This window comes from Ambystoma mexicanum, chromosome 2p (assembly GCF_040938575.1).
Source record: "Ambystoma mexicanum isolate Mex_15411 chromosome 2p, UKY_AmexF1_1, whole genome shotgun sequence".
NCBI lineage: Eukaryota > Metazoa > Chordata > Amphibia > Caudata > Ambystomatidae > Ambystoma > Ambystoma mexicanum.
In genome coordinates, this window is record NC_090923.1 from 1,456,143,008 (window position 1) to 1,456,170,547 (window position 27,540).

The following is a 27,540-nucleotide window of genomic DNA, read 5'->3' on the forward strand; positions in this document are numbered from 1 at the left end:
GGAGGAGAAGAAGCAGAGGGACTCGGTGATGCTGAGCAAGATAGAGCTTGAGGCCCAGAAAGACACCACTAAGACTTCAGAAAGAAAAGGAAGTGTCTCCAGGTGTGGCTTCCCAAGAAACCAGGCCAGTGGTCTTCAAACAGCCACCACTGAGCAAAGTTTGGGCAGGCCGGCCCCCCCAAAAGTGCCAGATGGACAGTATGTAGAAATCGCTATGAACTTTTGCGTGTCGTCACTGCACCCTACTCCCAGTACAGACCCTGGGTTCTCCCCACCCTACTCACACCACTATCCCAGTGCTGCCGCCCATCCTGCTCCCACCACAGTCCCATAACACAAGCATACACACATCCATACACATTTAAATAAAAATAAAAAATCGCCATAAAGGTACCTTCTGCAGGGGCCCGCGCATGGTTGCTAAAATGCACCGCTTCAGGTTGCTCTGCCTGTATGTGTGAGGAGGCGCAGGAGCACCCCCTTGCACATACATACATGCAGTGCCCCAGCCAGCATTTCCAATGAGCTAAGCAAGGCTGGTGAAGCAAAACACCCCCAGCGTTGCATGGCTCAGTGATCATGTGGGGCTGGGGAAATGAACTTTCAAAGGCAAACAGTGTTTCCCTTTGACAGTTCAGACAGCCCAGGAGCACTCCCTCAGCTGGAAAAAGCAGCAGTGTTTCACTGGGCTGGCTCCTTGGCTCCTCCATAATGGGTGAGGTGGCCAGTGGGTGGACGCCCCCTCACCCATTATGGATGAGCCGGCACACTTGGACTGGCCTATAGGGCAATAGGGCGATGACCGTACCAATAATGAAAAATGCTAGTGTAGGCCAGTCAAAATGGGCCACTTTTTTGGCCAATGTGGGCCAGTTTGAGGAGTTACTTCACTATGCAGCTAGTAGTTTTGACGATTTTTGCTGAATAAATATTCTTTAAGTATCACAATTTGTTTACATTTGAACAAAAAACAACCCCTTGGGTACTATTCAAGCAGTCTGTGACAAAAGGACTGAATATCCATTTGCAACTGCTGGCCATTTTTTCATTGGTGCCTAAGACCGTTTTATGGTCCAGTCTGACCATGTGAACTGCCCCTTCCCATTTCCTCCAATCTTAAAAAAAAAAACAAAAAAGAAATTTTAATTTTTTTTTTTACATTTCACGCTGGGCTCTGGCGCCCCCCTGGGATGCCGCTGTGCCCCCCTGGGGCGGCGCGCCCCACAGTTTGAAGACCTCTGCCCTAGGCACTACCTCCCCAAGGACATAGTCCAACCATATGATGAGGGGAAGAATATTTTCTACTGGTTTGAAAAGCTTGAGTTGGCTTTCTGCCTCCAGCAGGTGGAAGAGGAGTTGTGAAGAGCAACTCTTATGAGCCGTCTACCGACGGTTGGAACTGATGTTATTATTCAGTTGACTCTGGAAGAGAGGCCTACCTATTCCAAGATGAAGGCAGCAATCCTCTGGAAACTTTACAAGACCCCAGAACAGTATCTCAAGAGCTGTAGATAGCTCACCAAGAATGGTAGTCAAACCTTCAGGCCCTGAAATATGAGTGGTTGGGTTAAAGGTAACAAAGTTGACATATTAATAGGCATGCTTAATCGGATTGCATGTGAGAGTATGCTGAGACAATGCGAGATGGAATTACACTGGCATCTAGGGAGAAGATTATCACAGACGCTCAGCAGCTTGCAAAGGCTGTCGATCGGTTTGTGGCTACTTGTGTCAAAAAAAAAGCTGTGGTTAGTGAATCCAAACTGGATGACAAGGGGTGCGAGAAACAAACGGAAAGAGGGTAAGAACAAAGATTGCCCCAAAAGTTCTCTCTGCATATTCCTCCATTGTACATGTCAGGAAAAAGCAGCTCCCATCCCCTCTACAGTCAGCGTATTCTTCCCAATAGTTCTCTGGATCGGGGGGAATCAGAACGTGTTCCTGGTGGACCAATCAGTTGCTATATTCTAACTATGCGATGCTCAATCTCGCCATTTAATTTATATGTACATGTTTCAAAAGGGGCGTAGCCTCACCGGTTTTAAATGTAAGTGACATCATAGGCATTCCCTTGGCCACCACCTTTCTGCAGCAACCCATAACCAGCTGGCAGGTGCAAAGAAGGACTAGCAACAGACAGGAATCAGCACTTTCAATATATTACCCATCCACAACGGTACCCAGGAAGCCACAGACGTAAACCAGTCTTACTCTGTGACCTCAGCCTTCTTTCTCATTCATAGTGAACAAAGTGTGTAGTGAGCGAATGGCTTAAGGTGCTGTTATCTGCATCATTGGAAGGTATGTAAGTGCAACAGGAACTACCTATCTTTGCACAGACTCCACCCTCCATGGCAGTGAGCAAGTCGAGTGCATATCTGTTTTTGAGTGTGGTCAACCTTATGGCTCTCAGTTCCTCTGTAACAGTGTTTAGTTGTTTAGTCCCTTTTCTGTTTCATTAACCAGTTGAATAAGCTCCTAACGGGTTATTTGGAGCCATTTCGCATTCACCACTGCCTGTATGCCGGGAGCAAGACGAGAGGAAAATAATGTCTCAGCTTTACTAGAAATGTTAAACTCCTCAGGAATAGCATTTAGTCTGTCACTGGAGCCCTGAGAGAAATAATTACTGTGTTGACAACATTGGATGCCCAAAGAGCGCCTTGCCCGGTGATTCACGAGGTGCACTGGCTTGGACATGAGGTGCTCGCTGATTGTGTTCGGACTGACATCTGGGAGAACAAGCATGGGAGTATGCAGGCTTGTCAAGGGACACACACCCACCCACAGTGGGGGCAATTGGGTGTGTGCCAAACCCCCACAAATCCAATATACGTTTATGAGGGCTGCTGATCTCCTGTGATGTCTCAGAGATCAATGGTCATGTTAAACCATGTTTTAATCCCCACATTCATGGTGCCATTGCTTCTGAAACACAACGAGAATTGTGTGAGTTTCAGTACTTGGGTATGTTTCTCATGCTGGTCAATCCATGTCCATTTCTCAACAAGCTTCTCCCAAACAGCAAAACAAGTCTCATTTATTTGTGATACCGCACACTCTGATAGTTCAACCATCCTTCCTGCTTTGCACCCCATTAGCCCTTTGATCCATTCATCTCTAATAAACAGCACCTTACAACTCCAATTGAGGTCTTGCTTTGCACTGAAGCTGTTCCTGTCCTACTTCATCAGGACACCTGATCAGGGGTATCATCATAAAGACTGCTTCGGCTTTCCTCTGCCCTACTGTTTGATAGTTCAATATTAGATTCTTCGAATTCTCCATGTCTGCCATCTCCTTTATCTTTATGTAGTTATCTGTGTATGCTGTGGTGTCATCTTCTACCCATTGTGCTTGGACCCTATGTCCCTGAACCAACACTTACACCCTACATAAGGCAAGGTGCACTAAACATTGAACCACTTCTGGTGGCAATTCTTGTGGTATGAACAGTCTAGGTGTGCCTGTTGCATGGGGAATTAAAGAGCACCCCTAGCAAGAATCGCTTCAATTCCCTCTTCCCACTACCATGTGGTTGTACCACATATTATCAGTTTTGGGGTGATGCACATCTTTAACACTGCCTAAATAAACTTCTGGGTTTCAAACATCTCTGGCGTAGAAGTCTCCAGACAGGGGAAGATGTAAAGCTCCTGCCGATCCTAACAAGGGGACGAGCCCGCGGGCTGTCCCGGAGAAGCTGGTGCAGATTTATACCAGCTCCGACGAGGGTGAGGATGATCTGTCTGAGATTATTATTCGGACCACGAAGGCGGTCAGGGACCGGTCTCAATGGGGGGTCTCCACTGAGGGAGCTCGTTTCACTCTGGCCTTCGTCCTGAACCACCACCAGTTGTTCCTTTCACACTTTAGCCGACGGGCTTGCTCCTGTTCATACTGACAATGCTGCACATGCTGGTGTCAGAAATCCAGCAGAGACTGTCTCCCACTCCGGGTCCTGCATCATCTAGGAGCCCTCCAAGGCCATAGCCCGGGAACTCACCTCGGCGCAAGTGCAAGGCAAAGGACCCACGAGGGCCAAGGCCTCACCCGACACATCCAACTCTGGATTTGACTCTGACTGGGGATCCGGCAACACACACGAACACAGGCACGGATATGCCGGCCATGCACACTGACGAGGAAGATGACTTTGTGCCAGCAGCAGAGAGCCGTTGGGTGCGGTTGAACCCCAAAGGGCCTCTCCACTGGAGGAGGTCGGCTCGTTTCATGCTATGATGTCCAGGACCTCAGAGCTGTTTCATCTGATACCCGAGGCGTTTAAAAAGGAAGGATTCCTTTACCAAACACGTGAGTTCAAGTAGAAGATCATCAAGTCTGTTTCCTTACTGGACAATATCTGGGAGGAGGGCTTTGCCCGAGCTCCGCTCCGCTCAAAAGGGATAGGCTCGAGAATAAATACAGAGTCCCAGACTCTTCACCCACATACCTGAGGTCCCAGCCTTCACCCGGCTCTGTTGTTTCAGCCGCAGCCAGGAAATGATTGGCAAATCTGTCATCGTCGTCCATGGTGCCCCCTGATCCGGCGATAACAAAGTGGAAGCTCTGGCACTGTTCCAGAAAAGGGAAGTGGCCTCAGACCACGCCATTACAGTGGCAGTGGAATTTGCAGACACAGGCTTCCGGCAGATGGGCACCGGAGTGTCCCTTTGGCGCCAACCAGACGTTCAGTTCCAAATGTTGGATATGCCATTTGATGGTGAAAACATGTTTGGCAAGACCGTCAGTGAGCCTCTGCAAGTGATCAAAATGGACATGGAGATAGCACGTTCACTGGGTACCCTCCAGCAACGTCGGTCATCGTCCTTTCATTCCTTGAGAGGAACGCCCGGCAGGTCCTTCAAGGGATATAACACCCTTTACTGTCAACCTTCCTGCTCCATGATGCAACAGGCGTACAGAGGTCATTCACAGGTCATTCATATGGTAGCAGAGGACCGCGTCAGCACCACCCGCAGGGCCCCGACATCGAAACATGCCTGAACCAGCCGTGGACTCAGCCCCCCACTTGTGCACCCCAATGGGTGACCGGCTGGAGAGGTTTGTCAGCGCATGGAAGAACATCACCACCAACAGATGGGTGCTGGATGCTCTCGGACAGGGGCACACCTTGGAGTTCCAATGCAGTTGTCCTCATATTCCTCGGGTGGCTCGATAAGAACAGCACTTGACGCAGCTGCTGAAGAAGGTCCATCCCATGTTAAAAAAGGAGGCGATGGAGCCCGTCCCCCAGCACCTCCAGGGCTCCAGAGTGTATTCCAGATACTTTCTGGTCCAAAAGAAGACATGGGGGGGGGGGCCGATCCTGGACCTGAGACGTCTCAAAAAATACTTAAAGTCCAAGGACTACAGGATGGTCACGTAGCAGCACATGCTTGGCCAGCTGGAACAAGATGACTTCCTCGCATCTCTGGATCTGGTGGATGCCTGCTTCCACATCCCCATCCATCGGAAATACCGCAAATTCCTGCGGTTCATGGTGCAGCGACGACACTATCAGTTCCAGGCGCTCCCCTTCAGCCTGAAGTCAGCCCCAAGGGTCTGTACGAAGTGTTTGGCTCTGGTGGCAGTGCACCTTGGTCTCGAGGGCATCCACATCTACCCTAATCTGGATGATTGGCTTGTCTGATCCCGCTTCCATGCGTTGGTGAGCAAACACTCGACAAGGACCATCCGTCTGATGACGGATCTGGCATTTTCCATAAATTATCCAAAGTCCTGCTTGGAGCCATCACAGAACGCAATGTTTCTGGTGCCCAACTCAACACACCAAATACACACCAGCTGTTGCCAGTTGATAACCCTATGCTGCACTCCTGATGGGGAGACAAGTCCCCAAGGTTATTTTCAGTATCACTTGAACCCAATCCGACTCCAACAAGGAGAAGTCTTAAGTCAAGAGAGACCACACTGTCAATTAAATTACAATGCGAGAAAGCCTTCACTGTACTCAAAAAATATTTATATGCTAAACAAGATATAAATAGCATCTGTCTCTCTGCTTGTCTACAGAGAAGCACCACCAAGCTGAGACAAAACAGTATTTGTATGTATATAGGCAAATAAATTTCACAAAAGGTACGTTCCAATGTTACATCCACACTATTAACTCATAGCGTGGTAATCATTAGAAACAAAAGTAGTTATATATTTAAACAACGACAATATTCTGAGCTGAATCACAGTCCTCAAAAACATACAAATGTTCTCAAAACGTTATTCGTGAAGTAACACATTTAAATATTGAATTATTTAACACAATTGTCCATCTGGGCAGTACACTTCTTTCTGCCAGAATCTCCTAAACACAACCATGTGTACCGACGCGTTTCAGATTACGCAACAATCCTTCTTCAGGGTAGGATGTGTTAAAGTTTCAAAAGTTGTTCATTCATTCCTACAAAAGGGAAGGACAACCTAATTAGACTTTTATGTCAGACGTGAGATTTCATAGGTCACTCTCAATGAAAAAGTAAAACTAACCTCATTCCAGTGTACGTATAAACAACTGGGAACAATCTGTATGATAAAAATGTACAGAAGTGGATTGTAGAGATTTATTCTCAAACATGATTCAATTTTTAGACTAATACTGTTGGAATTAGGTGTACTCACTCGGAACGAAGACCAGTGCCTCTCCCTGGGTGAAAATGATGGTGAAGGGCTGGGTTTTCCAGTGGGTGGTGGCTGAAGGCAAAAAGAGATTGACTGAGTACTTGAATATGTGTTTAAGTTTAATTTACTCATAACACTCTCAAGCTTGTAAAAAATGAAGTAATCACATGCTCAGTTTACTGAGGTATACTTGTTACGGTCACACATTTCAAAAATGTTCTCTTGATGTTCATTAATACATCCGACCGCCAAAATGTGCATACAACGTAGTGAAGCTCATATCTGGCTTTGTTGACTATAATCATCCCAACAAATAAACTGAGATACTGTCCATACCCCCTAAGGGATACGGTGCCCGTGTTAGTTAATGCTTAACATTAACTGAAAGACTCTCTCAGGCTCTCATGTGCTGATATAACACGCTCACCAGTTGGAAAAATGTGCCTGGGCATGTTAAGTATGCAACAGGCCCTCTCTAATAGTGTACTGCCAAAAGTGTATCGGGTGCCCGTCAACCAATACATGGAACTATTACCGCTCTGGGTGTCTTGTTAAGAACACTCACCATAAACAATGCGCAACTCCCAGTACGACCGCACAGCTCGTCGCCAAGACGAACTGCTCGGGAGTATTCTGTTTATGTGGTCGTCATGGAGGAGACGCGCTTGCGCGTTTCGATTCCAGACGTTCATCTTGGTATGGGACTCGGCGACCACAGTCCACGACTCGCGGTACGTTGATCTCATTCTCTTTTGTTCACGGTACAGCTGGTACCAAAAGGGCATACGCTAGGTAAGTCACAGTGCCACTATTCAAAAAAATGTTAATAAGGGCAAAATACACCCTGACCAGTTCCATATTAATTGAGAATGTGGAGAAGGCAGAAAAGTCATAAGGAAGGATAAAATGTGTCAGAAACGGGGGGAGAGCGAGGGAGGGGGGGCATCCGGGCAAATACCCAATGGTGCCACCACCTATCAATGATCTTATAGCTGAGATAGCTGTGAGTAAATTACTTCATGGCGGTAGAAGGGGCGAACCGCAGTAAAATACTGCTCCAAGCCCTAGCTCCCGCAAGCTTATTAGGGTGACCCATGGGAGAACGTGGAGTGACCTGGAAATCCAGTCACTCCCAATACCACTAGGGACCCTCACAGGTATAGTACAATAATCAAAATTCATACTGGGATACCCGACCTGATAACATATCTAGGCAAGAAGAGAAAAGATCTTGACGTATATGTAATTTGTCCTGTGGATTCAAGTCCGCTTACATTCTAATTTGACAGACTCTTAACTCTCTGTTGCCAGACTCAACATTGAACTCCCGGCGCCTCTGCCGTTCACACTCTGGAAAGCCACCCCAAAAATCACCAACAAGCAGTTTTCAAATGAATTTCAATACACCTCAACTCTTTATATCAGTCCATAATCATGAATCATGTATTCGGATGCAGCCTCAACAGTAGTGCCGAAAATACATAAAGGCACAACAGTTAACAAACACATGTCTGTTAATTTTTGTAAACAGTCTATACACAACTTAACACAAATGATTAAAAGCACAGCAGGAGACCTTAAAGGAAACATATAAGGTCAAATTCAACGTTCATTCCTCTTGGATTCAAACAGTCCAAAAGATCAATCCAAACAATCTCCCTCTGAAGTAATCTCTTATGCACATCTCCCCCTCTTGGTCCCACCCTGACTTGTTCTAGGATCATACACTTAAGCTGAGCAATACTGTGTTTTGCTTCTAGAAAGTGCATTGATACTGGGGATCTAAGACTTTTTGTCCGAATGTTGGACTTGTGCTCGGTCCAACGCAATTTCGCTTTTCTCATAGTGATCCCAACATAATAGAAGCCACACGGACATTTGAGGGCATAAACCAGATTGGAAGAATCACAGGTACAGGAATGTTTCAGTGTAATAGGTTTCCCTGTGTGTGGGTGTGAAATTATGTTGCCTGAAAGAATATTACTGCAATTCTGGCAGTTATGGCAGGGTTGAGTTCCCTTATATTGAGACTGCGCCTCCTGTGGCAAGGATAGGTCCGCTCTAACCAAACTGTTCTTATGGCCTTACTGTTCCTGTAGGCAAAAATCGGCAGCTGTTGAAAGAGTGTTTGTGTGGAGGGGTCCATTTGCAGCATAGGCCAATTTCGTTGAATGATGTTCCTAATTTTTTGTTGCTTTGAGCTGAGTATGTGGTGACATACACCATAGAGTCACCTTTGCTCTGTTCTTTAGATTTCAATAGAGTCTCTCTCTCTATAGATGCCACCTTCTCTTCAATCTGAGTTAGGGCGGTGGGACTGTAGCCTCTTTCCATAAACGTATGGCGTAAGGACGCAGATTGTCTCACAAATTTCGTATCTTCAGAAATGTTCCTGCGATACCGTAGAAATTGACTCAAGGGAACACTGTCAATTGTCCTGCGAGGATGAAAACTCGTTGCCAATAAAAGGCTATTTCTGTCAGTAGCTTTGGTAAATATACGTGTTTCCAGGTTCATCTCTTTCACATATACTTCTACATCCAAAAAATTGATCGAGGTTTTACTGATGTCCGTTGTAAACTTAATCCTCGGGTGCATTCCATTTATCATGCCAAAAAATTCTTGTAGCTCTTCATCCGGTCCTGACCAAATTCCGAATACGTCATCAATGTATCTTACAAACATGGTTAGATGACGTAACCATCTTGCAGATGTTAGGACGTGTTCTGCCTCCAAGTAATACATATAAGTATTCGCATAGGCTGGGGCCATAGCGTCCCCCATACGGGTCCCTGAGACTTGCAGAAGGAACCTGTCTTGAAATTTTAAAAAAATGTTCATAAGGACCAATTTGGGCAGCGTCGACACAAATAGCTGATCACCCTGGCAGTTGTTAGAGTTTAATAATAACCATTCAACGGCTTCTAGCCCCGACTCATGTGCAATGTTTGTATAGAGGGATGTCACATCCATGGTAAACAAGGTGTCTCTTCCTTTAACAAACACTATCTCTTTTAGTTTTTTCAAGAAGTGAGTGGTATCCTTAATGTAGGTCGGGGTTTCCTGTATGAGTGGTTGTAGAATCTTATCCAAATATTTGGCCAATGGTTCCAGGATGCTGTCAGTGGCAGCTATGATAGGTCTCCCAGGAGGGTCTACAAGTCTTTTATGAATTTTAGGGAGGATGTAGATTACTGGAGTTATAGGGTGTATCTTCTCCAAGAACTTGCGTGTTTTTTCTGAGATAACTCCTCTTGTTTCAGCTTCATCCAAGACCTCTTTTATCAGATTCCTCACTAATTCGGTAGCGTTGTAATTCACTTCCTGATAAGTTTCTTGATCTGATAATTGACGTTCAATTTATGCTATATATTTGATCTTGTCCATGAGGACAAGGGCTCCTCCCTTGTCTGCGGGTTTAAAAATGATCTTGCTATTGTCAAGTAACTTTTTAAGTGTTTGTCGTTCGATCTTAGTAAAGTTGCTTCTTTCCTTGGTTCTAAAAGGAATTCGCTTAAGTTGGTCTAACACCTTTCTTTCAAACACCGTCAGAACGTGATTGTTAATAGGAGGATTGAACACACTCTTAGGTGTAAGTTCAAGAAATTCTGAAGTTTCTCTAGTGTCTTCATCTTCTGCAAGTTTGTTGAAGAAAACGTTTAATTTTAATTTCCTCATAAGCTTGAAAAAATCAATCTTTTCTCTCAAAAGATTGGTGTTGTATTGTGGTACAAATGACAGACCTTTGCGGAGAACTCTTGATTCCATGTGTGACAGTTGATATAATGAATTATTCACAACTATATCTTTTTCCCGGTCTGTTTCTTCCTCTCTGATTTTTTTCTTCCTTTGTCCCCGTCTGGTTGGTCTTTTTCTAAAAAAGGGGCAGCTGTCCTCGGGACGTTCCCCTCGATATCTGAGGTCGATGGTGTTAGTAATCTTGTATCAATAGTTACTTCAAGCTCCGCACTGGATGCTTCTGACAAGGTGGCCTCTGCGTTTGAAGGTCCTGCTCTTGGGGTCCGTTGTTGAAACGGTCTAGGAGTCTTCTGACCGTAATACTCTTGCCAAGTGTAAACGATATCCAGTTTATAATCCTGGGTGTCACGTCTGAATTTATGTATCTTTTTGGTTTCAAGTTTTTGTTTATACTTAGCTAATTTTTCATCTGTTTCCTCCAGAACTTGTTTAAGCTGGTCTGCTGAAAAGCTTTTGCTGAGAGTTCCTTTAATGGTGTCAATTTCCTCCTCGAGAGTTGTCAAATTATGAGCAAGCTCTTCAATCGTCAATAAGATAAGGTCCAACAAACACTTATTGAGAATTTGTCTCCATTTCTTCACAAAGTTAGGATTTTCCTTGCACAAAGTAGGCTATAGGTTCACTCTTAATCCTCTCGGGATTCTATGTGCTTTATAGTAATGTGTCAATGTCGTTGCATGTAGCTTCAGATTGATTTCTCTGCGTATTTTCCAGTCAAGTTGCTTGATAAGTGCTTCCGGTTTGTCAGATGAGATCAGCTCATCACCTGTCGACTTGATGAGGCCTAAAATCCTCTTGGCTTCTTCCTCGCTAAAGCCCAATGACTTGGCTCTATTATTGGTGGTAGCATCAATTTTTGCAAAGGACATGGTCCTATGTAGAAATGTGGTTTGGTGAAACGCTGAATAACTTGTATGCAGGTCGATAAGTGAAATTAAATAAATAGTGTGCACTCCCTAATTGTGGCCACAATAGCGAAATCAGAAAACAGTATATGGTGGAAGGCACAACAATATTAAAAGTATATAAATTCAGGTCATTTCGCTAGGATATGATCATTTGAACTCAGGTAGTTCATATACAGTTTCAGGTGCAGCAGGGAGATTCTCGAGGCCACTCAAGATCACTTGGCAGCCATATCCCGTTACACCAGGACACTGGGTAGGCCATCCCTGTGATCCCACAGATTAGTCAAGGAGTTAATCAGGGGCCTTTTCAGGACTTTCCCGCTGCTGAAGGCTCCGGCACCAGCTTGGGAACTCAATGGGGTGTTAGCTAAACTCATGCCTCTAAACTACCCATCCTATGTATGGTTGTACATTGAAACACTTGTGTATAAGCGCATAATAAATAAACAATCAATCATGGGTGACCCCTTAGAACCAATGCCTCAGGTTCCCATGAGGTTCTTCTCATGGAGGATATCTTTCTTTGTGGAAATCACCTCGGCAAGGCAGGTCTGGGAGATCCAGGCCCTGTCCTGCAAATTGCCATACTTATCCTTCAACGCTACAAGGGTGGTACTGTGTACACACCCAACCTTTATGCCAAAAGTGCTTTCTGAGTTCCACCTTAACAAGACTTTGGTGTTACCTGTATTCTTCCCCAATCCGTCGTTGCCAGCAGAGAGGGCATTGCATTCGCTCATGCCTTGATGTTTTACAAGGCATGCACAAAAGGTTTTCGGAAGACTTCTCACTTGTTTGTCAGTTTTGGAGCTGTGAATCACGGAAAGATCTTGTCGAAGGCTTCCATCTCCAGATGTCTCTCCTACTGCATCATGTACTGTCATCGACTGGTTTAGAGGCCTTTTCCGGGCCGGCCTTGATCCCACTCCACCACAGCCATTGCAACAACAACTGCGTTTCTCTCCGGTGTGCCCCTGCTCGACATCTGCAGGGCTGCTATGTGGAGGTCCATGCACACCTTCACAAAGTTCTAGTGCGTCGACAGGGATTCCAGGGAGGAATCCCGGGTCGGCCAAGCGGTGCTACGCAACTTGTTCACTTGAGGTGTGTTTGTTCCAGGGGTGAGTGTTTTACTGCTTTTGTTGAGCCTTGTCACCTCCCATCGTGTATATGTACTTCTGTGTAATCGTTATTCATGAGCATGTGAATCAATGACAGACGCCATGCTGGAGAAGGGTTATGTTACTTACCTGTAACTCTGGTTCTCCAGCAAGGGGCCTGGCATGGATTTACATGCTCATGAATATTCCCTGTCGTCAGGCTGGGAATCCTCGGTAAAGAAAAAATCAGTTTCAGTTCCCTTCTTGGAGGAATCTGAAAGATTCTTTGGGGCCTACTCCTCGTGGACATGGCTGAAGATAAAGGAGACTCGACCGCCTCTGTTCAGGATTTGCCCTGGATGTGGACTACGGAAAATTTTTCCTGGACAATGGGCACTCCTTGTGCCTTTACTGCCTACATTCCAACCAAACGCACGTGGAGGAGACCTGTGCGTTCTGCAAGGATCTGGTTCCTCGCATCATGATGGACCATCGCAAGCGGCTCTCCGAGTGGCTCCAGACGAAGATCAACAAGAGGAAATCTGAGCGGTCTCATAAGACCTTTGAGACCTTTGAGGGCGCTCCGGTGATGGGGGCCCAACATAAGACAAAGCACCGCAAACCTGCGGGCACCGGGAGCACCGTTGGGGCAGACTCCTCGGCAGCCAGGTCCGGAACGGTATCTCTGGCACCCTCGACCACAAGCCAACGTTCTGGGTCAGCGAAAAAGAAAAAGTCGGACCATCCGAGTAAACTTCTGGAGAAGTCCCAAGCCCACTTCGACGGAGAAAGCCAAGGGGGAGCGGGGCGCTGACCATCCCCCCACGGTGAAGGCCGCAAGCGCACCCAAGGTCGTGAAGGCCTAGGTTCACCAGACAAAGACCTTCTTGGAAGGAGTGGTGGCGTCCGTAGTGAAGGCCGCGGATGCCCCTAAGGCGAGAGTTTTCCCTGCCTGCTCGGAGGGTATCATCTTTCCTACCCATTGAGAAGACACCAGTGAAGAAGATGCCGATCATCTCTCCTAGACTGTCCCCGCTGGTGGAGCAGAAGGGGGTGGGGAGCCACAGTCCTGCAGGGCTCAGACATCTCCTCCGAGGAGGAACTTTCTGGGCTGAAGGCCGTGCTGGATAGGACGTTTGATGAGGTCAGGTCCTATGGGAAGGACCCCGGCGAAGCAGATGTGGAGAGCGGCGAGGATACCGATGAGGAGCATCAGGGCGGTGATGAGCCAGAGGACATCATGCCACTGCCATTGCCCAGCTACCACAGCAACCTCCGCCGCAGCCGGCGACGTGTCGGTGGACATCCTACAGGCACTGCACACCTTGTGTTCAGAGATCCGGACAAGGATGCCCCTGTCACAGGCGGGAGATCCTGCGGCACCTGGGCCATCGGGGGAACCCACTGTGAAGAGAAGGAGAGTACACCCTCCACCTCCTTGCCACCCTTCACCACAATCCCGTCCTCCGAGGGATGATACGGAACCAGATAAGGCAACGATGAGCACGGGTATCGACGACGATGATGGAGTGGACCTCCCGTCGCCAGTGCCCCGGGCCTCGCTGCTTGACGAGATTGGCTCCTTCCACGCCATGATTGCTAGATCTCAGATATGTTTCAACTAGCCACCGAGGAAAAGAAGAAGGAAGGCTTCCTGTACCAGCGCCGGGAGGCCAAGAGGAAGACCGTACTTTCTATCCCTCTATTGGATGACATTTGGGACGAAGGGCTGTCCCTCATGAGGAACCCTTCCTCGGTGAAGAGGGACAGATAAAAGAAGAAGTACAGGGTGCCAGAATCTGCACCCAAGTGTCTTAGACCCCAACCGTCCCCGGACTCGGTGGTCTCAGCAGCGGCGAAGAAGAAGTCCTCCGGATCTTCGCCGTCGACGTCCTCCTCCCCCCAGATGGCGAGGGAAAGAAGCTGGACACCATGGGGCAGCGGGTCATCTCGTCGGCTGCGATGACGATCAAGGCGGCCAATGCCTTAGGCATTGTGGCCCGTTATGACAGGGAGCTGTGGTTCAAGTTTGCTACCCTCCTGGACTTTCTTCCCGATGACAAGAAGGCGGAAGCGCTGGAGATCCTGCAAGAAGGTGAGGTGGCATCGGACCATGCCATCATGGTGGCCACGGACATCGCCGACACAGGCTTCCGTCAGATGGGCAACAGCATTTGCCTTCGTCAGCGGGTTTGGTTGAGGCCACTAGCTTCCGCCAAGATGTACAGTCGAGAGTGTTGGACATGCCCTTCGACCGGGACAACTTATTTGGCAAGACAGTGGACGAGTCGCTACAGGCCATCAAGGCGGATACCGAGACGACCCGGGCCCAGGGATACTCCAAAGGTTGCAGTGGTGGCTTGTCGTCCTACCGTCAACCGTCCCACTCCTCAACTCAGGAGGCCTACAGGGGCCGCAGCAAGTCCGGAGGAGGTTGCCGTCGTCGCCAAGGTCCCCAAGGTGGCGGGCCCATGGCGAAGCAGGATTGAACAGGCCAGGATGTCAGGCCCCCACCCGCGCACCCCAGTGGGAGGCCAGCTGGAGAACTTCATCAGCATGTGGAAGTCCATTTCCACTGACCTTTGGGTGCTGGATGCCCTGGCCCACAGGCACACCCTGGAATTTCAACGGAATTGCCTTGTGCATTCCATCAGTGGCCAGGAAGGAAAACCACGTCCCTCAACTTCTGCTGGAGATAAGGGCCATGCTGAAGAAAGGCGCAATAGAACTCATCCCAAAAAGGCTCTGGGGCTCCGGAGTGTACTTCCGGTACTTCCTTGTCAGAAAGAAGACGAGCGGTTGGAGACCCATATTAGACCTCTGCCGCCTCAACAAGTAGATCAGGTACTAGAAGTTTCAGATGGTCACCCTTCAGCACGTGCTGGGACAACTGGAAGAAGGGGATTTCCTATTGTCGCTGGACCTGGAGGACGGCTATTTCCACATCCCTATTCACAAGGCACACCACAGGTTTTGGTGCTTCGTGGTCCAAGGGCAGCATTACCAATTCAAGGCCCGTCCCTTCGGATTGAAGTCGGCACCAAGGGTTTTCACAAAGTGTCTGGCGCCAGTGGCGGCGTGGCTGCGCCTGCAAGGGATTCACGTCTACCCCTACCTGGATGATTGGCTCATCCAAGCGAAGTCGAGGGCGACCCCCGTTGAGCACACAGCGGGCACCATCCGGCTACTCACAGAACTGGGGTTCTCGATAAACTTTGCGAAGTCCTGCTTGATGCCATCGCAGGACGCGCTGTTTCTGGGGTCCCACCTCAACACAGTGTCGTGTCTGGCCTCTAAGTTGAAGGAGAGAATAGCAGCCATCCTGGGCAAGGTACAACGGCTGTTGACCCTGAAGATTGCATGGGTGAGGTCCATCAAGTCCCTTCTCGGCATGATGTATTCATGTATTTACCTTGTGCGCCTGAGCAGGCTGCGGATACGACACTGCAGGAGTTCCTCGACGCCCGTTGGATCCAGGTATCGGGAAGTTTCGAGGACAAGATCACCCTCGACGAGAGTTTCGGTCGAGCGATTCGGTGGTGGGGTGTCCTGCGCACATCTCTCGGCTCACACAGATTTCCAGATTCCTCCTCACCAGGAGATGGTCACGACGGATGCATCCCTGGAGGGAAGGGTGCGCTCACCAGTCGTCTCCACGCAAGAGGCCTGTGGCTACCGGAGGAAAAGTTGTTGCACATCAACGTTCTGGAGCAACGGGGCGTGTTTTGGGCCCTCAAGTCCTTCATTCCGTCCCTCAAGGGCAAGGTGCTGCGGATTTTCACAGACAACACAAGCACAATGTTTTACATCCGGAAGCAGGGGGAACCAGATCCCCAGTGCTCTCCAGTGATGCGCAGGACCTATGGCGATGGGCCGTCGCCCAAGAGATGTTCCTCGTCCCATTTCATATGGCAGGAGTGAAGAACACTGTGGCTGACTATCTCTGCAGGGAACTGTGCACGTGCCACGAGTGGGAGCTTGGATCTTCTGTTCCGACAGGGGGGCAATCTAGATCGGTTTGCGACAGCAACGAACACCAAATGCCGGAGGTTCGCCAGCAGGTTTCCCCAGCCGGGAGCATGGGGGATGCATTCTCCTTCCTCTCGGACGGCCTGTTCCTCTATGCGTTTCCCCTGTTGCCGTTGCTTCTGCGACTCATCAATCAACTCAGACGGTCCTGGTGCAGGATGCTCCTTGTCGCACCGGCGTGGGCGAGGCAGATATGGTACCTGGATCTTCTGGATATGTCAGCGTCCCCTCCAGTCAGGCTTCCGGCGGATGCAGATGTTCTCGCCAGGGAAGGAGTTGAGATTCTTCACCACGACCTAGGGTCGCTGAACTTGCAGGCCTAGCTCCTGCAGCGCTAGAGTTTGGTGGATATGATCTCCTGGCAGACTGCAAGTAAGTGCTTGCCAAGGCCAGGGCTTTGTCTACACTGAAATGCTACGGACATAAGTGGAAGAGGTTTGCCGTCTGATGCCGTGCACAGAAGCTCGATCCTCTACGGATTACGGCCCGCAGGTGCTGCTGTATTTACTGTCACTGGCCAAGGCAGGGTTGGCCCATGCTTCCATCAAGGTTCATCTGACGGCTATCTCCCGCTACACCAGAACTCTGGGGCGGTCGTCGTTGTGGTCACACTGCCTGGTCAAGGAATTTATAAAAGGACTTTTCCGTTCATTCCTGCCGGTGAAGGCTCTGGCCCCAGCGTGGGAGCTCAATGTGGTGCTGACTAGACTCATGGGTTCCCTGTTCGAGCCTATGCTTTCGGCCCAGCTGACGTTTTTATTGTGTAAAACAGCGTTTCTTGTGGCCATCACCTCCACAAGACGAGTGGGAGAGATTCAGGCCCTCTCTTGTAAACCCACTTACTTGACTTTCCACGAGACGAGGATTGTGCTGCGGACGCACCCCCCCCCTTCATGCCCAAGGTGCCGTGGGACATCCATCTCAACGAGCCGTTGGTGCTACCTGTTTTCTTCCCGTCACCTTCGTCGCCGGCTGAGAGGACTTTGCACTCGCTGGATGTGGCTAGAGCGCTGAAGTTCTACATGAACCGTACAAAGTTTTCGGAAGACATCACAGCTGTTTGTGAACCTTGACTCTGTGAACCAAGTGAAGGCCCTCCAAGGCTTCCATTTCCAGGTGGCTCTCCGGCTGCATCACCCATTGTCACCGGCTGGCAAACCGACCATTGCCTGGCCGGCCAAGAGCCCATTCGACCAGAGCGATCGCAGCAACTATGGTGTTCCTGTCTGGTGTGCCCCTGCTGGACATCTGCAAGGCTGCTACGTGGAGGTCGGCACACACCTTCATGAAATTCTACTGCGTTGACTGGGATTCCAGGGAGGAGTCCAGAGTTGGCCAAGCAGTGCTGCGCAACGTGTTCGCTTGAAGGTGAGCCTGGTGAGGAGGTAAGAGATGCTTAATGTTGAGATGCCTAATGTTAAGCCTTGCCACCTCCCGTGGTTGTGCATGTATGTACTGCTATGTATTCTTTATTCATGAGCATGTGAATCCATGCCAGACCCCATGCTGGAGAAGGAACAAGTTACTTACCTGTAACTATTGTTCTCCAGCATGGGTCTGGCATGGATTCACATGCGAACCCTCCCGCCTACCCCTCTGCGGCTCTTCTCTTGGTCCTACTGCCTCTTTACGTGCTACCAAATCTGAAGATGGCTGCCGGAGGAGGGGCTTAGGTAGAGGGCAGTCATTAGTTGGGGGCAGTATGACCCAGAGACCAATGATTGGTTATTAGGAGAAAAACAGTTCAGAAGTGAAACTGAAACTGATTTTCTCTTTACTGAGGACGAGGAATATTCATGAGCATGTGAATCCATGCCAGACCCCATGCTGGAGAACAAGTTACAGGTAAGTAACTAAACCCTTCTTTTTCTCTCAGAGGCCACAAAAAAAGGTATTTACATTTACAATACTGGAACAAATTGGGCACAGGCATCTTAAACACATGTTTTTACAGTGGTATGTTTTAATAATGCACATGAAACAAGAGCATGATTTTACAGTTTGTGGCCTTACTGGTTTACTTCATGAGAATCTGGTTTAGATTATTGGGAAGGCTGCAAGGTTTTTCTTTGGTCAAAGCCAGCATGAAAATATGTTGCAAAATGTACTTGTTTCTTTTGTGTCTGTATCCTTGATAAGCGTCCAATAAAATATGTTGCAAAATGCCCCTGTGCTCTGTTGTAACCGGGCATCTATTGGAGTTGTTCATGTGTTCCCAACACTGTGTGGCTTTTTGGCAGTTTTTCTGAAATTTGTTCTGTAAAATTTGGCAATTCATTCCTGTATTTAAAAATATTTCTCAGGATAATAATACCCAGAAAAACCCCTGTGTGAAAAAATGCTGCTCTTTACACATCCCTTCAGAAGCTGCTATAGCCTTTTTGTTTCTGTTGCCGAAAGATGTGCTTTTAGTCCCGTAGCTGTACCCATAGCACAGCAAGTAGAGCGCTTGCTTTGACATCTGTGCAGAGCAGGCTGATGCAAGTTCGAATCCCGGCTGGGCCAAACTCAGCCTTTGATCCTTCCAAGATCAATAAATGAGCACCAAACACCGTTGGTAATAATAAGCAGCGCTCAGATGCCTGAGGATTCGTAGCATTAAATAAATGCAAAATTAGTAATATTCACCAAACACTCACATGTACACTTGGCTAACAACCAATGTTCCAGTACGAAGCTTTGCAAAAAACTTACCAAACTAGACTCCAACTCCCCAATGAAAACGGCCCACACCACCAATACAGATTACCAGATTCTATGAGCAAACAGAAGATGCGAGGAAACATTCCCATGGCAGTAAACATTGGGCAACATTCTTACGTGGGTATGGGGAGGCCATACTGCTACTTCACACTATAGGGCCATGTTACCTGTTGTGGGTATTTGCAGCAGAATGGACAACCCAGGTCTCTGCTCTGTCTCCTGTTCGTCATGTCTCGTTTGTTTTGTTTCCTCTATTGCAGGGGCTAAAGTGAAGGCCTGCCTGGGATACATTTTATCAACATTTCTGCCTGTGATGGAAAAGGCTAAATATTTTAATCACCGCTTGTGGTTCAGCCGTGGTAAGTACATCTTGTGTTCTATATGTTGAGGAAGGAGGTGGGTCGGAGATGGGGTTGCTGGGCACTGATGTGAAGTATAAACTCCACATACTATTTTATGGTTACCCCCACTTCAATCCATTAATGTTAGTCACGCACCAAGGCCCTAATGAAATAGAGACTTCCATCATCCATGTAGGCCCTGTGCACGTATACATGATGGCCCATATAAAGTGGCCCTCAAAGGATCATCATGGTGAAAATTCAGAAACAAGAATGCTTAATATATATCCCTATACGAGCAATGGAAATGCAACTATGACAGCATCCGTTTATACCACTATTATCTCAATCAAATAGATCGCAAATAACCCTTTAATGCATTAAGCATCCCGAGCCTCTCCAAAAAAGAATATATGTTTTCATTTTTATTTATTTCAAAGGGCATCTCATTTGTGAATCAGATGTGTTTTGGAAATGAGTGGAAATGTTGCCTTCTGCAGGTTTTCCCAGTTGTGCACAGTGGGGTAGGCAGATGGATCGGAATGTGGGCACCTGTATTGTGCACATTCAGATGCCATTTAAGAATTGGGCACATATTTTTTGGCCCGATGGAAGAGGGAGGGTGCTGCTCCAATGCATCCCCTTTACTTGTGTCAAAACAGTTTGTACATTAGGTCTAAAGTATTTCAGATTTGCTGTATGGGCCATTTTCATGTAGGAAAAAAAGTGATTTCAACATGATTTCTTTATAAAAATGAATTGGTTCGTTGTGCTGTCTGTACCTAACAAAAGAAGTTACGTCTTGAAGAAAGCAAGAAGTTATATGTTGCTAATGGGCCTTGATGTGCCCCTTGTCCTCACCTGTCATATTATGTTTCTGAAGTGCATGTGGGTAAGTGGGTGTAAAATTACCATAAGGAAGGTGAAATTATCTGCTTGTGGGTGAATTTCATTTTTGGGCTGATCTGCTTTAGACAATCTTATATTTCGGCCACTTAGGCAGCCGACATTTTTTGCTTCCCCCTAAGTTGCCAGAATATTTGTGCATGTGAAGCAAAGACACCTAAAATGTAATTAAATCTACAAATAAGGGTGAATTTAGCAATTTTGCTCTTCAGGAAAATTGTGAAGTTGGCTGATTTTGCCTAAAATGTGCTATGTTTACATTGGAGCCAAATTTGGCTGTTTGCCCACATCTACATCTGGGAGGTGTGCATTCTTTGGCACTAATGACAGTGGTAGCGTTATGATCCTGTTGCATGGGGAAAGTGAGGCTACTAGTGAGATGGCAGGAATGTGAAATTAGACTGAATATATTTGTATTTTCTATGCAGTATTCCAAAGCTTAGCCCAGGCATTCACTCATAACATGGAGGACGAGCTTGTGCCACTTATGATGAAGGGATATGCAGTCTTCAAATCTTACCTGGATGTCCATTGCACCAATATCACAGAAGTGCACAAGGTAGGTTTTTGATTAAGGGAGGCTTCACCATCTACTTAATGCAATGCTACCACACAAATGATTTGTCTCCTGTGTGCCTCAGGCATTGCCAAATTTAGAAACACATGCTTACCACTTACTAAAAGCCAGCATTCGCCTCCTATTTGCAACTTCAGAAAAGGAATGTCATCTCTTCTGTGTTGCTTCTTGTAGCTCCGCCGGCATGCTCTGCTTACTATTTTCCATATGGCTACGCTATTCGACCCAGACCAGCTGCGGGAGGAACTGGCTTGGGTGTCCCACGATGTGCTGAAGCTTCACAGAGACCCATCGCTGTAAAGCTCTGCCAGACGGATACAAGCAAGTATGGGTTTGGGAAAAAAGCAAGTAGAGGGCAATGAAATGTATTAGTTGGTGAACAGACGTGTAAGTATCACTAGGTGTTTCCACAGTTGGTAATTAAAGGTAATCATTACTATTCAAATACGGTATGCAAGAGGGAACGGAAGAGGTGCCGCAGGAACCAGAGAGGTTCCAAGCTCAATATTCAGGTCAAACGTTTTAAAATGCTTAGTGGGGCGTAATTACATTAGACCAAGTTAGCACAATTAGACATAGTTCCATTAGGTCCAGAAAGTACATAGGTGGTCTCACAAAGGTCCCATCGTTGCAGTAGAGCTCCTTGCCTGCTTTCTGCTGTAATTCAGCGTGCTGACTCCTCCATGGTCCTGGTACAGATGAACTAATAAGCAGCAAGTCAATACCTTATGTTCAAGCACGACATGCTGCGCTTCCTACTGCTTCTGAGACCTGGAAACGGTGGGAGGAGTTGAGTCCTTAACCCACTCTTTTTTTTATTAATGGGCGGGCACAAGCAGGTCACTTTTTTGGAGAGTAGCTCTTCCATTGTCGTGAACAAACAGCAGAAGGTTTCTCCCTTTGGCCAGAAGACTTCCTTTATCCTCCTCGTGTCTTTTAGGACTAGAGAATCTCCTATCTCTCCCCAACTCCATCCTTTTTGGGACATTTGTCAAATATATACCACATCTTTCTTCAAAGCGGTGCCATAAAGAGTTTACCGTTTTGCGTCGTATTAGTCTTGTGATGCAGGTTTGGATACTTTTTATTGAAATAGCTGTGTCAGGGTTCTAGGACATGTTGTGCACAGACACTTTGCATAGACATACTTTGGACACTTGTTTGTACACTTGTAAATGAACACTCCGCACACTCGGCATTGGCATTCATGAGAGAGAAGTGTGTCATTAGATATTTGGGTTGAAAGGTATTTCTTGTTATGTTCCAGGGTGGCTTGATGAGTTGAAGCCCTTAACTTTAAATACAGACATTTGAAACCTGCCCAAGCCAAGATGGAGGCATTGGAACCTTGGGGAGATGACTCTCGCTTCTAGGCATTCTAAACTGCATTTCATCAGTGAATCTGTAGCAGAAACATCAACTCAAAAGTGCCCCTGAAGGAAAGTATTTTTTGAAAGTGAATCTCAGAAAACTTTGGAGTCGCAGGGAGCAGCAGGAGTCCAGAAGAAGGAGCAGCTCTATTAGTGAGTTTGCGCCTAGCTAGGGATAGTCAAAATAATCTGTTTTAAAAAGGTGTTATTTAGGGTTGTAAATAGATAAAGCATTAAAGTAAAATGGAATATTTGTTGAGGCCACTTAAGATAAGTAAAATGCTTACGAACTAGATTTGTTTCTGTAGCCCAAGTTAGGCTAACAATTTAGGTCAGGAAAACATAGAGCATAATTCAATCCACGATAATCTGTTTGAGTGGTGTTTCATCAAAGAGGCAAGCCCAGACCACTAGGAGAGCTGCGAAAGAAAGCAGTGTGAGGCAAAAATGTATCAAGTGTGGTTCGGGGAGTAATTCCTGTGTGTGCCTGACATTGTAGTGGCTTTTGGTGAAGAAACGTTAGGCAGCGTGCCAAGTCTATTAGTGAATGCAGTTCGTGTTTTCGACAAAGAAGAAGCAGTGCGGGGTTCAGTACAGGCATCTCACTAGCACATGAAGAGGATCGGAAGAAAGTTTGAGGAGAGTTCCACTTTACTTGGAACTACGCAGCGGTGAGCATGGCAACATGAAAGAGAAAGAAGGCAGTGGCAGCTGTCAGTATTTCAAAGAGGTAAAGTAGCTGAACGGCAGAGCTTTTTATTGGACTTAACTTTGATAGGTAAACCTGGTAAATAATTAAGTCTAGAGTTAACTAGTTTAATAATCAAGATAAGCACGTTTGTTTAAATGGGAAAATGAATCTTTAGTTAAAACTAATCAAACTCAATGGATCTAAAGGCAGCAGAACCTAGATTAAGCAGGGAGTGTGCATAGGTGTTTCTGCAAAGTTAAACGGTTTTTATCACAAGATATCATCTCATAAAGAATTTGGACAACTATAGTTTCAAGTAGAGAGAAGATCTGAAAAGCAAAGTAGAAGCTTCCAATCTACTTTATCAAGAACATTTACTCAAGGCATTTGCTGAGGAAGCACAGGTATATGAGAGGAGCTGGAGGGGGTGGTGGTGATTACAGGCGAAAAGTAAACTCTAGTGAAGAAAGACCTTTTTCCAAAAAAGTGAGCAGCCTGTGCCTTTTTTTTTTATTTGATCCACTTCCCCTTTCCCTTCAAGGTGATCAGTCCGCAGAAGAAACCTCAAGAGTTTCTGGGGCTGCAGACAATGGGGGGGAACCGTGGGGTTCAGCAGCTCCTACGGAGGATCGACTATGGACCTGAGTATGTAACTGTAAATACTAAGCAGAGATGAAACAAAAATAATGGCAAGACTCATGTGCACTCTTGTTACTAAACCAAGAAAAGGAGTGGGAGCAGGAGCTACACGCACATCGAGCTTGTATGATAATGAATGTAGAGAGAAGAAGAAGGAACTCTTAGCTGGGATGAAAAACACAAAGGCCAGGTCAAAATATTTATATATATATGTTGAGACATGAATACAAAAATTGCAAAGAAAAAGGCAAACTATTCAAAAGATAACAGGAAGCTTTCTTGAAGAAAGAAAGCACCTCATACTTTGCGGAATAACAATGGTAGGAATGTGGTACATGGAAACTTAAATGAGGCTGCTTAGCAAGGACAGTTTTATGAATTATGCACCAAATTGAGATGATTCTTTGCTGTAGATCCTGAGGTCAATAATGCCATACATAAACCCAATCCTGATGTTTTGTACTTTAGTGTTGAGGAGGTTTGCAATGCTATTGTAAGTCAAATGATCAGCAAGGCTCCCCGGCCAGACACAATCCCTATTGACTTGTATAAGTCTGAGTTGGATCTGTGGTCCCCAGCTCTGTGCCGTCGCTTTAACGCTGTAACAGCCCTGTCTAAATCCCTGCAATCGTGGACAATTGCCAAAATTGTCACCCTGTTAAAAAAAGGAGATAGAAAAGATCCAGCAAAATATCAGCCAATCTCTATATTGGACGCCACAGGGAAACCTTTTGCCAAATCTGTACTGGCACTCTTGACAAACTTGGTAGTGCAAATGCATATTATCAGCCATTTGCAGGCTGGGTTGCAGTAGATACAGATGTCCTTCATCATCTTAGAAGTGGTACAAGGCTCTAATAGAGGTGGTGATTTGGTTAAAAAAAGTGCTCCAATGCAAAGTGTTTTGGATTAACCAGCTTGACACTGTAGTACCAATGGCTAGGAATAAGGATTTTTCCTTAAATTGTTTTATTTGACCTTCCTGTTAACACCTGTTTTCCATTACTAATTAGAAATCATTAGAAATCAGGATGTCCATTAATAAGCTATGCACTAACAATTAGGGATATACCCTCTTTAAATCCCCTGAATGATTCCCGCTTTTTAGATTTACATCTTATTTTAGATACTAAGGGGGACAGTTATGTCAATAATGTTTAAATCTTCTGCAGCAATCTCCTCAAACAAATTGGGTAATCTAACATTGAACTGGCCATAAATCCGGGGGAAGTCAAACTACAATTATTTCGCTATGATTGGGTTCTTACTATGGATGAGATGCATGCATACAAATCATTGATTCACTTAACTGGAGACCACAAAAAGCATGCATTCTTGTTCCATTCTTAACAATATTACCCCACATAAGAATTAGAGGTAAATTTTGGTGTCTTCGCTAGAATTTATTACCAACTAGGGAAGTATTGATTCGTTATGGGTGGTTACAGAGTCAAGTGTGTGTAGGTTTTACAAGATGTGAATGAAATTGAAACATTGTAGCACCTAATTACATCTTGTGCTGCATTCACAGTTAAAATATTCACCTATTTTAATTGATATGTCAATGTATTTGCCTGATGTGATTGTGATTCTGTTTGACAGCACTGTCTTTCTGCCAGAACTACTGGTATCGTGAGTGCAGTGACTAATTATCTAGATTCCTTACAGTTACAGTTTCCTCTACAGGTATAATGCACTTCTGTCATTTTATCTCTGATGAAGTGTTAGCTATGATCATATTTTCTCTTTTTTACTGATTGTATGTTGATGTATTATGGTATTAGAATTTGAATCTATTTTCGTTTTTAACTCAAGTGTAATGACCATGTATATTGTTTGCTCTTAACTCTTTTTTTTATTCCTCTGAAGTTTCTATACTTTTCCCTTTGTATACAATAATTTTTGCAAAAATGTTTTTTATGTAATTGTTTATTGTTTTAAAAAAAAGCATAACAAACAAGTGGCAGTGCTTGATAGAACAGCTTCACTAGTACATTTACAAAATTAATTTTCATCCATCGACAAAAAAAAACTCCATCAGTGGCAGAACATCTAAGTGCAAAGCACAGGGCAGGGCCAAAAAATAGTACGGATCATATATCTCAACTCTTGCAATCCCACCATCCCCACACTATCTGTCATTTTTGGGGGCAACCCCTGGTGTTGTATACTCGCCTCTCGAGGGGCATGTATCTGTCAATTTCAGCAGTCCAGTGGCTAAGCCATGGGGGGTACGCTGAGCCCTACATTGCCACGATAATCCTCTTTGCCATTCCCAATGCAACGGACAAGAACACCCTTTCTTGCTTGGTGAAACCTGCTTCCCCCTGAATTCCGAGTCTTGCTAGTTTGGGATCACAGGGTAACCCAGACCCCAGTAGTGCGGTTAACCTGCGTGGACACTTTCCCCCGTATATTTGGATCTGTGCACACTCCCATTATATAAGAAAAAAGGTGCCCCCAGTTATCCTGCATCTCAGACAGGTGTCTTGATCAGCTGCACCCCAAAGGGCCAGTGCTGTTCGTGAGTAGTATACATGATGCAATATTTGTATTGGACCAGGCTGAGTCTGGCAGCAATTCCGATCTCCTGTGGGAATCAGGAACGCCTCGACCCATTCTTCAGGGCCCAGTGGCCCAACGTCCTTCTCCCACCTGTTTTTGAGTCAGGGACAGCTCATGGGCCCCAAACACCGTTGGTGACAATGCGCTCACAGAAAATATTCGCTTCTATGGGTGAGCACTTGGGGACTCCTCCCAGGGCGGGGAATTGGGATCTAATGGCGTGAGCCAGCTGCATATGTCTGTAGTGTTTATTCCCACAAAACCCCAATGTGTCCTGCAATGACTTGAATGGGATGCGCTGTCCCTCCTGCACCAAATTGGCCAGAACTTTCACTCCCAGTTCCTTCCAGTTTCTAAAGGGACCCATTGTGCACAGTTCAGGGAGATGCCTATTGCTCCACAGGAGTTGGTCCAGCGTTGGTTTCCTTCCCCAACCAATGTCATGGTGTGCATCAGCCCATACATGCCGAGTGTGGCGTATCATCAGCCGAAGAGTCCTTTCCCTGGTCCCGCCCATGAAGAGCACTTTTTTTGGGTGACCTCTCTCCCATCCATCCCCTTTCAAATGTCACATGTGGTAGTCTCGGGTCCATATGTAGCCAATTGTTCGCTACGCCAAGTTGCATAGCCTAGTAATATCTCGGAAAACAGGGCCATCCCAAAAGCCCTTCCCATATGGAGTGCTGCAGCATTCTGAGACTGATGTGTGGTTGTTTCCCCACCCCCGCCCCCACAACAGAACCCTTAGGGTGCCCGCAATCATAGCAAAAACAGATTTGGGAAGCGTGGCGTTCTGTAGCACATAAAGAAATCCAGGGAGTGCCAGCATTTTAAAAAGCACTGCCTTGCCCAGCAGCATCAGCGGAAGAGCTTGCCAATGAACTGTATCTGAAAGGAATCGGTCCATTAACAGATTGAGGTCAAGCCGAAGGAAATCTGATGGGCTTGGGCTCATGTGAATGCCCAGATACTTAAATCCTAAGACCGAGACTGGATAAGGACACCCACAGGGGATAGCCCCTTTCCCCCCTGCAGCGGGAAGAACACTGACTTCAGCTGGTTTACCTTAAGGCCACTGTACTCCTGGTATTCCGACAGTATTCTAGTCACTACTTGACAAGAGACTTCAGGGTTGCACACAGAGCGCGATCCGGTCTTTTCCCCCCAGGGCCATTGGAGTCCCGTCCGGGGCTGTCTGAAGTTTAATTGCTAGTGGCTCTATGGCCAAAGTGAACAGCAGGGGGGTAGGGGGCAGCCCTGCCTCGTCCCACGCCCCAAGGTGAAACCCCTAGAAGATACCCTCCTCTTCAGGG

General features: G+C 46.6%; 1 long non-coding RNA gene across 2 annotated transcripts in view; it reads right to left on the reverse strand.

The window, feature by feature from the left end:
- The window catches only part of LOC138567615 (uncharacterized), a 158,946-nt gene that overhangs the window by 76,320 nt on the left and 55,086 nt on the right, over positions 1 to 27,540 (reverse strand). The window contains exon 4 of one of the 2 annotated variants that reach the window (XR_011302260.1): positions 6,640 to 6,711. The exons of the other annotated variant lie outside the window; for it this stretch is intronic. This is a non-coding gene — a long non-coding RNA (uncharacterized lncRNA). The remainder of the gene's footprint in view (positions 1 to 6,639; positions 6,712 to 27,540) is intronic. 2 annotated transcript variants of the gene reach the window in all.